The sequence below is a fragment of the Macrotis lagotis genome, chromosome 1 (assembly GCF_037893015.1).
Source record: "Macrotis lagotis isolate mMagLag1 chromosome 1, bilby.v1.9.chrom.fasta, whole genome shotgun sequence".
NCBI lineage: Eukaryota > Metazoa > Chordata > Mammalia > Peramelemorphia > Peramelidae > Macrotis > Macrotis lagotis.
Genome location: NC_133658.1, coordinates 577,046,091 through 577,055,130, shown reverse-complemented (window position 1 = coordinate 577,055,130; position 9,040 = coordinate 577,046,091).

The following is a 9,040-nucleotide window of genomic DNA, read 5'->3' as shown; positions in this document are numbered from 1 at the left end:
CTGACCGGGTGGACCCAGTTCACATGAGCTGGAGGGGCCCGCAAGGGCAGCGCCTTTCCTACCTCTTGGCCCTGTTTTACCAAGGTGGGAAAGGGGTGGGGGTTTGTGACCCTTACGGATGTGGGACTTCCGGGACCAAAAATGACCTGGGTATGGGTGACTAAGTCCACACATCTCTCAGCCCCTGTGATGAGCGCTGGGAAAATATTTAGCTCAATGGGAATCATCGAGGTTTCCCAAGGCCCGATCTCTCTCTGCTGTGTCCCTTCTCTATAGTCAACCCTCACGGGGATAGTCACAGTAATGGGGCCGCTGTCTTCGAGCACGGGGGGGGCCCCGCGGCCGGGCCCCTCCCTTTCCCTTTTCCCGACTTCCCTTTGGATCGGCAGAACCTGGCTATGTGACCTGGCTTTCCACAGGAATAACAGGTCGGAACTGAAGTGGAGGGGGGCCGCTGCCTGCACTGTGCTTTGAGGTGCCCTGGCTTTACGCACCCAAAACAGGTGGGTCTCACCTGCATACCGTGAAGGGCGGTCAGGAGGCTATCCTCCCGGTTCTCCATGGCAGTCACTAAGGCTTGAATTGAATCCTCGCTGGGCATGTCCAGCAATTTGTCAACAATTCCTTCTAATGAAGCGTCGGGGGGAAGGCTGCTAATGGCTGCGATCCCTTTGGGGCGAAGACCCTCTTTAATCAATTGTCTCATAAGTAGATCAGATCCCGGGGTGTCTCCCATTATACGAGTCACTGTCTCTTTAACCTCGTTCACAAATGAGAGGGGTGTCTGATCTGCTCTCTGCTTCAGCCCAACCAACTTCTGTGTGGCTCTCCCCCCTTTCATGGCTCCAATCTTATCCCAAGCTGCAACATGTGTTTCTTTAACAGTCTCTAGCTCAAACTGGCCATACTGGGCCTGAACAGCAGGGTCAGTATAGGCTCCAGTTCCACACAGGAGGTCAATGGCTAAATCCAGGGGAGTATAACCCCGGGATTTTGCCAGCTTAGAGGCCTCTCTGCGGGCCTGAGCCTTAAAAGCTAAATATAAGGAGGCATCTAGGCACGCGGCTGCAATTTCGTCAAAGTCAGCAGGGGTCCAAGGGTGCGTAGCAAAGAGGTTTTGCATCAGTCTTTTTACATAAGGGGAGCTTGGGCCGTATTTAGTCACGGCCTCCTTAAGTTCCTTAAGCATCTTAAAAGGGACAGGGCGGTAGTCTCGGGCTCCGGTAAGGGGGTCCGTAAATACCGGGTAGAGGCCCCAGTCATCCCAGTCCACCTCCTCCCCTTTCTCTATTGCTATGGAGGCACTGGTGGCAAGTAGGCCGGATGGGCGGAGCCCTTGAGGGGATCTCTGAAGGGCGGACAAGGAACACCGGGGATTTTTTGCCTCTGTTTCCTGGCTGGGCCGCCAAGCCTGGGGCGCGGCAGCTGTCCAATCAGCGCGGACTTCTCCCTCCTCGTCAGCAGCCTCCCGGTCCCACCTACTCACACTCCTCTTCCTGCCACCCCTGAGGACTGTTTGCACCCCTCCCTTCCCGCGCTCGGAAACTTCCGGCCCTGAATCTCTAAGTGCGCCACATTCATCGCCCTCCCCCCTTTTCATTCTGTCTCGGTAAGGAGGGGCATGCGGCATTTTCTTCTCCCTGGGGGCCCCTTGTTCCCCCCATTGTTTCTTCTAAGTTCCTCCCACGGATACAGGGGAGGGGGTGGCCTTCCCTCTTCCTCTGAGCTCTCTGAATCCGATCCCGCCAACGAGCTACCCACCTGAGTGCTGATTGTTCGTGCCAAAGTCACCTTCTGGGGATGCAGGGCTGCATCCACTATCTTATACACTGTAAAATCCTTGGGGGTCAGTTTTCCCGGGCAGGTGTCATTATAGGAGGCCATCTGCTGCCCTACCACCTTCCATTTATCTGGTTGGATCCCACTATGTTGCACCCAAGGGCAGATGTTCCAGATATTCTCAACAAAAGCACGGCACGTCTTGATAGGTAATTTACGGCCATGCTTAGCGCAGAGTTTATAAAGCTGCCCTGCAACGATCTCTTTTTCCTCCGGCTCAAAGGCGGGAATACTATTCCGGCCCCCCATGCTGTCTACTAGCCGAGGCTGCAATCCTAACAGGTGGCAGAACTGGAAAGTTCCCGTTCGGCAAAAGAGAAGGAGGCAGCAGGGCACAATCAGACAGGCCAGCACGGCAAGGAGCGTGATTAGAGTAGAAGGAGAAAGGGGAGAGAAAGAAAGCATAGTCAACACAATAGGGATATGTCCCTCAGGCAATATCTGAGAGTAAACGCCCTCTCCTTCCTCCGGGTCAGAAACGACCGAGGCTGTCTGGAGAATCCGACCAGCGGATTCAGACGTTCCCTAGCAAAATCAGGTCCCTGTTCCGGGGGCCACTTGCCGGGTTTTTATTTACAACGCCGGCTTCTTTATGCTAGTCCGTCCTCTTACTCACCAGTCCAACGCGTGATGAGTCTTCGGGGTACCCCCGGCCCCCACTCTTTGATGGGGGAAGAACCAGACAGAGCACCTGAGGTGGGTAATCAGTCTTTATTCTTCTGTGATCACATTCCCGCTCTCCCCACCTCTCAGCAGACACTTTTATCCCCTCTGTCCTCCCTCCCATGAACTCTTACTCAATGAGGGGCCGAGTTCTGTAACATTCCCTTATAAGGTGATTATGTTTCCCCCTCTAAGCGACCACCAAGCCTCTTCCCCCCGCCCCCAACACTCTCCCTCTTGTCAGCTGGACTGGTTCTTCTGCTCTCACACTTGTGCCTGAGGCAGAAGTAGTCTGCAATTGTTTGTTCTGGGAAGAGACCTTAGCTGCAATGGAGGTGTGAACTCAGAGTTCCTCAGACCAGAGGAGCCCAGGGACGGTGTGTCCACAGCTATCCTGCACCGTAACTCTGCCCCCAGCCCTGTTGGCAAGCTCCAGAGGGTCAGCATGCCCCTGCTCCCTAGTTGACACAATCCCTCATTGCCTAGCCCCACCGCTGATGCAGCAGGTCGGGCTCTCAGGCCCTCAGATTCCCAGGCTCCAATTCAGCTGCTAATCTGGCTGATCTGGGGCTGATCCACCCTCTGCACCCAGACTCACCTACCCAGATTTGTCCAGTGCTGCTGAGGGAGACAAATCCTGAGGTAGATGTTCTTCTCCTGGCTTTTCTTTCTGGGTTCTGTGGGTCGGATTTCTTTTAAGAGGTTTGTTTCATATGATAGATGGGGAAAGATCAGGAGACTTTAGAACTGTGCCTGTCTTCTCTCCACCATCTTAGCTGGAAGTCCCATTTATGGTTTCTTATAGAACAATAATATTCCATAGTATTCATGTACCATAACTTGTATAGCCATTCCCCAACTGATGGGCATCCCCTCAATTTCCATTTCCTTGCTACTACAAAAAAAGAGCTACTATGAATATTTTGGAACATGTAGGACTTTTAGCAGTTTTTTTCCCAGTTTCTTCTGGATATAGTCCTAGAATTGGAATTGTTGGGTCGAAGGGTATGAATAGCTTTATTGCTCTTTGGGAATAGTTCCATATTGATCTCCAGAAAAGTTGAATTCATTCACAACTCCATCAGCAATGAATACATCATTGTCCCAATCCTCTCACAACCTCTCCAACACTGATCCTCTTCCCTTTTTCTCATTTTGGCTAATCTAATGAATGTGAGATGATGCCTCATTATCATCTTTTAATTTGCATTTCTCTTATCAATAGTGATTTAAAAGTGATTTAAAAATCAAAAGTAATTTAAAAGCAAGAAAATGAGTCTTCTGATTTCTTACCCATTACCCTAAACATTTTACCACCTAGCTGCCCCTATGATTACAACAAAGTAAATTGTTGATTCAAATTGAATATCAAATATATAACAATTGAAAATGAATGCCAAAAAAAGAAAAGAAAATGAATGACTAGCATTACAAAAAACAAGAAGATCCTTAAAGAAGAAATACATAAAAATCTTTCCTTCTCATCCCACTTCTTTGCAGAAAGAGATTAAGGGTCCAAGGATATGGTACATTATTTTCAGACTTTTTTATGACATTGGTTATTTTTGGTAAGTTTTTCTTATCTTCGCTTTTTCTCTTTAAAAATACTATCTGATATATGAGATTCCTCTCTGAGAGGAAAAGAAAGGAATACCAGAAGAAATTCTCAGTATTAAAAAACTACCATTAAAAATTTACCTTGGGGGCAGCTAGGTGGTACAGTGGATAGAGCACAGGCCCTGGAGTCAGGAGGACCTGAGTTCAAATCCAGCCCCAGACACTTAATAATTACCTAGTTATGTGGCTTTGGGCAAGCTACTTAACCCCATTGCCTTGAAAAAAAAAGACTGAAAAAGAATTTATCTTGAATTTAAATCAAACTCAAAGCCTTTTTGCTCAGCTCTCTTCTTTAATGGAGATTATTTAATGTTCCATGTCTCTGTGGGGGGCAGAGTTGGCAAGAACTCTAGAGAGATGGTGAATCTTGTCTTCTGGCTTCCAATTTCCAGAGAGGAGACATGGGGTACCAGAGCTGATTCCAATCTTTGAAGAAAGAGAAAGACTGGGATGGAATCAACATGTAGAGGAGCCAGTGCTCTTGATCATGTTCCTATCCCCAGATTGCTTCACTAAAGACAAGGGAAAATTTTTCCTTCGATGATATCTGAGACTCTTGATTGAATTTAGTTGTTTTGTTTTGAATGGGAGCACATTCCTTCTTCTAATTCTGATTTCTGTTTTGTCACTAACTTGGATTAATGAATTTATTTGTTCTGTATATCAATTACCAATTTTAGGAAGGGAGTCAAACTTTGGTGATAGATATTGGAATCAGTCTTTGAATACTCCTTCCCATCAAAAGATAGGACCTCACCTTGAACCTAAAAAATATTTCCCTTAAATTAACAATATTTAGGTGGTACAGTGGATAGAGAGTACCAGTCCTGGAGTTTAAAAGAATTTGAGTTCAAATGCAGCCTCAGACATTGACTAGCTGTGTGACCCTGGGCAAGTCACTTAACCTTGCATTCCTTATCTGTAAAATGAACTGTAGAAGGAAATTCCAAACTATCTCTGTATCTTTGCCCAAGAAACCTCCAAATGAGGTAATGAGAAGTAGACATGGCTGAAATAATTCAACAGCAACATTGACATTTGAATGGAGTTTGTCTGCTTTAAATAATTCAGAAAATAAAAACAAGAGACTAGCACCTACTTAGCACAAACAGTTAAAACAGGAAAGTTATCAGATAACTGCTGTGTCCCAAATAAGCTTTTACTCTACTACTCCCAGCCTGTTCCATCCACCCCAGCAGAGTGTACTAAAGTCTAAAATATCTTCTCAAACTTCTTCTTCTCTTTTCCCAACTCAGTTTGACTTACTCTTTGCCTCAGACACATTCTGAGGTGCTTGACCAGGGAAGGCCAGAATTGTTCTTTGGGATTCCAAGCAATTGAACTCCAGAAATGGTTGGTTAACTCATTAAAATAATAGAAATTGGCTATAGGAGGGCAGTCCAGGATTGCTCAAAATGTTGCAGAGTATTATAAATGGAGAAAACTTATAATCAGAAACAAGGCCTGTAATTTTTTTAATGTTGTTAAATCTTTTTTAAAGGGTGGAAGGCTCTTTGCTCTTGAGATGTAAATTGAACTCTATTGTTGCACTGTTAAATGTAAAATTTGTATTTTGTCTCCTCATTCCCAACATTCCAGCTTCCAACCTTTTACCTGGTTTAGGTCATAAAGGGGGAAGGATTTCCCCTTTTGTCCTCAGTGCTAATATAATGGGCAAAGCTATAAAACCTGAGCTGGACCTCTGCTTGTCTGGTCTCTGGCCCAGTCAGCTCTCCCTGACTTCTTTCTTTCTTTTCTTTTCTTTCTTTCTTTCTTTCTTTCTTTCTTTCTTTCTTTCTTTCTTTCTTTCTTTCTTTCTTTCTTTCTTTCTTTCTTTCTTTCTTTCTTTCCCTTCCTTCCTTCCTTCCTTCCTTCCTTCCTTCCTTCCTTCCTTCCTTCCTTCCTTCCTTCCTTCCTTTCTTTTTCTCTCTCCATTCATTCATTTATTTATTTTCATCATATGCATATGTATATTTTTAAGCTACAAAATTTCCTTCCACCCTCCTTTCCCATCCCCCTTCCCTCAGTGGCAAACAGATTAACATTGTACGTGCATATTTTTGATAAACATGTTTACGGATTAGTCATTTTTGGTATGAGGAATAAAAATTAAGGGAAAGAGATAAATAGGAGTTAATTTTTATAAAGTGTTCATCAGATTCAGAAGAGTTGGTTTTTTTGCTTTGCTTTGTTTTGTTTTTCTATCTCTGGATGGAGATAACATTGTCCATAGCGAGTCTAATATGATTGTCCTGACTTTCTGAACTGCTGAGAGGAGCTGCTTCCACCAAGGCTGTTTGTTAATGTGTACATTGCACTACCTTCGCTCAGCATCAGATCCTGTGAGTCATTCCATGCTTTTCTAGAATCCAATCATTTATGTTTTCTTATGGAACAATAAAATAATATTCATGTTCCATAATTTGTTTAGCCATTCCCCAATTGATGGGCATCCCTACAATTTCCAATTCTTTGCCACTACAAAAAGAACAGCTATGAATATTTTGGAACATGTAGAACTTTTCCCATTTTTTTTTATAATTTCTTCTGGATATAGATCTAGAATTGGAATTGATGGGTCAAAGGGTATGAACAGTTTTATTGCTCTTTGGGCATAATTCCATATTGTTCCCCAGAATGGTTGGATCTCTTCAAAACTTCACCAGCAGCGATCGTTTTCCCCTTTACTTATCTTGGCCAATATGATAGGTTTGAAGTAATACCTCATTGTTGTTTTAATTTGCATTTCTCGAAACAATAATGGTTTGGAGGATTTTTATGTATTATTATATATAGCTCTAATTTCTTCATTTGAAAAACTGTTGATTCATGTCCTCTGACCATTTATCAATTGGAGAATGACTTGTAACCTTAGAAATTTCATGTAATTCTTTATATATTTTAGAAATGAGACCTTTAGGGGTAGCTAGGTGGTGCAGTAGATAGAGCATCGGCCCTGGAGTCAGGAGTACCTGGGTTCAAATCCCACCTCAGACACTTAATTACCTGGTTGTGTGGCCTTGGGCAAGCCCATTTGCCTTGCAAAAACCTTGAAAAAAAAAGAAATGAGACCTTTATCAGAACCTCTAGTTATGAAGATTGTTTCCCAGCCTTCTGCTTTCCTTCTAATTTTGGCAGTATTGATTTTATTTCTGCAAAAACTTTTTAACTGGGAGGCAGAGTCAGGATGGTAGCAGGAGAAGAGCTTCTCCTAGGTGCTCTCTCCAAAATACTTCAAAAATCTTAAAATTATGCTCTAACTAAAATTTTGAATGACAGAACTCAAAGAAAGATCCAGTGAGACAGTTCTTTAGCCCAAGATAACCTGGAAAATAGTGGAAAAACTCTGTTCCAGGTGGTTAGAAGGGCAGCCCTGCCAGAGTGAAACTGCAGCCTCCTGGGAATAGCCCCAGGACACCTGTGAACCATGGCTCCCAGCAGCAGAAGCATTTTTCTGACCTGCTCCCCTGGGTACACCAGGCACAACTTGGAGGATCAACAGGGAGACATCTGCCAGAGCAAGCATGAAGCTCAAGCCCAGATCCAGGAAACAGAAGCAGGAGCCAGGAAGCAGGAACTTCCAGGCGGCTACATCCTGAGTGCTCAGCCCACCAAAGATAAGAGAGTGGGAAAAAAAAAAAAGAGAGTGGGGGGAGACTTCTGAGTTCTGTCCTCTGTCCCTGGAACAGGACTCTGGGGCTCTGACAACATTCAGATCCTGATTGCAGTCTAGGTCCCCCTTAAAACATAGTCCCCCCCCCCACCTCAGCCCCATGGCAGAGGGGTGTGTCATTCACAGACCAGGAGAGCAGTCACACACTGAAATCCTTGTGGGGGGTGTCCCAATAATACTCAAAAGTCAGGAAGCATCCCCAAACAAGGCACAGGCTGGGAAAATGAGTAAACAGAGGAAAAAAGAGGAACCGGACCATTGACAAATACTTTGTCCATGATCCCAATGAGGATCAAAATACTCAATCTGAAGATGAGGGAGTACAAGCTTCTGCATCTAAAGAATCCAAGAAAAATGGATATTGGGCTCAGGCTATGACAGAGTTCAAAAAAGATTTTGAATATCAAGTAAGGGAGATAGAAGAAAAATTGAGAAAAGAAATGAGAGAGATGCAGGAAAAACATGAAAACGAAGTCAGCAGCTTAGTCAAGGAGATCCAAAAAAATGCTGAAGAAAATAACTTGTTAAAAACCAGCTTAGGTCAAATGGATAAAACATTTCAAAAAGTTATTGAGAAGACTTCTTTTCAAAAGCAGAATTGTCCAAATGGAAAAGGAGATAAGAAAGCTCTCTGAGGAAAACAAATCCTTCAGATGTAGAATAGAGCTAATGGAAGCTGATGATTTTATGAGAAATCAAGACACAATACTTCAACAACAAAAGATTGAAAAATTAGAAGAAAATATGAAACATCTCATTGAAAAAACAATTGATATGGAAAACAAATTCAGGAAAAATAACTTAAAAATTATTGGGATACCTGAAAGTCATGATCAGGAAAAGAGCCTTGACCTCATTTTTAAAGAATTCCTGCAGGAAAATTGCCCTGATATCCTAGAAGCAGAGGGCAAAATAGAAATTGATAGAATCCACCAATCTCCCCCAGAGAGAGATCCCCAAAAAACAACCCCCAGGAATATTATGGCCAAGTTCTAGAACTCCCAAGTCAAAGAGAAAATGTTACAAGTAGCCAGAAGAACACAATTCCAATATCATGGTGCTGCAGTCAGGATCACATAGGACTTAGCAGCAACTACATTAAGGGCTTGTAGGGCTTAATATTCTGGAAGGCAAAAGAGCTTGTAATGCAACCAAGAATCAACTACCCAGCAAAACTGAACATCCTCTTCCAGGGGAAAAGATGGACTTTCAATGAACCAGGGGAATTTCAAATGTTCCTTTTGAAAT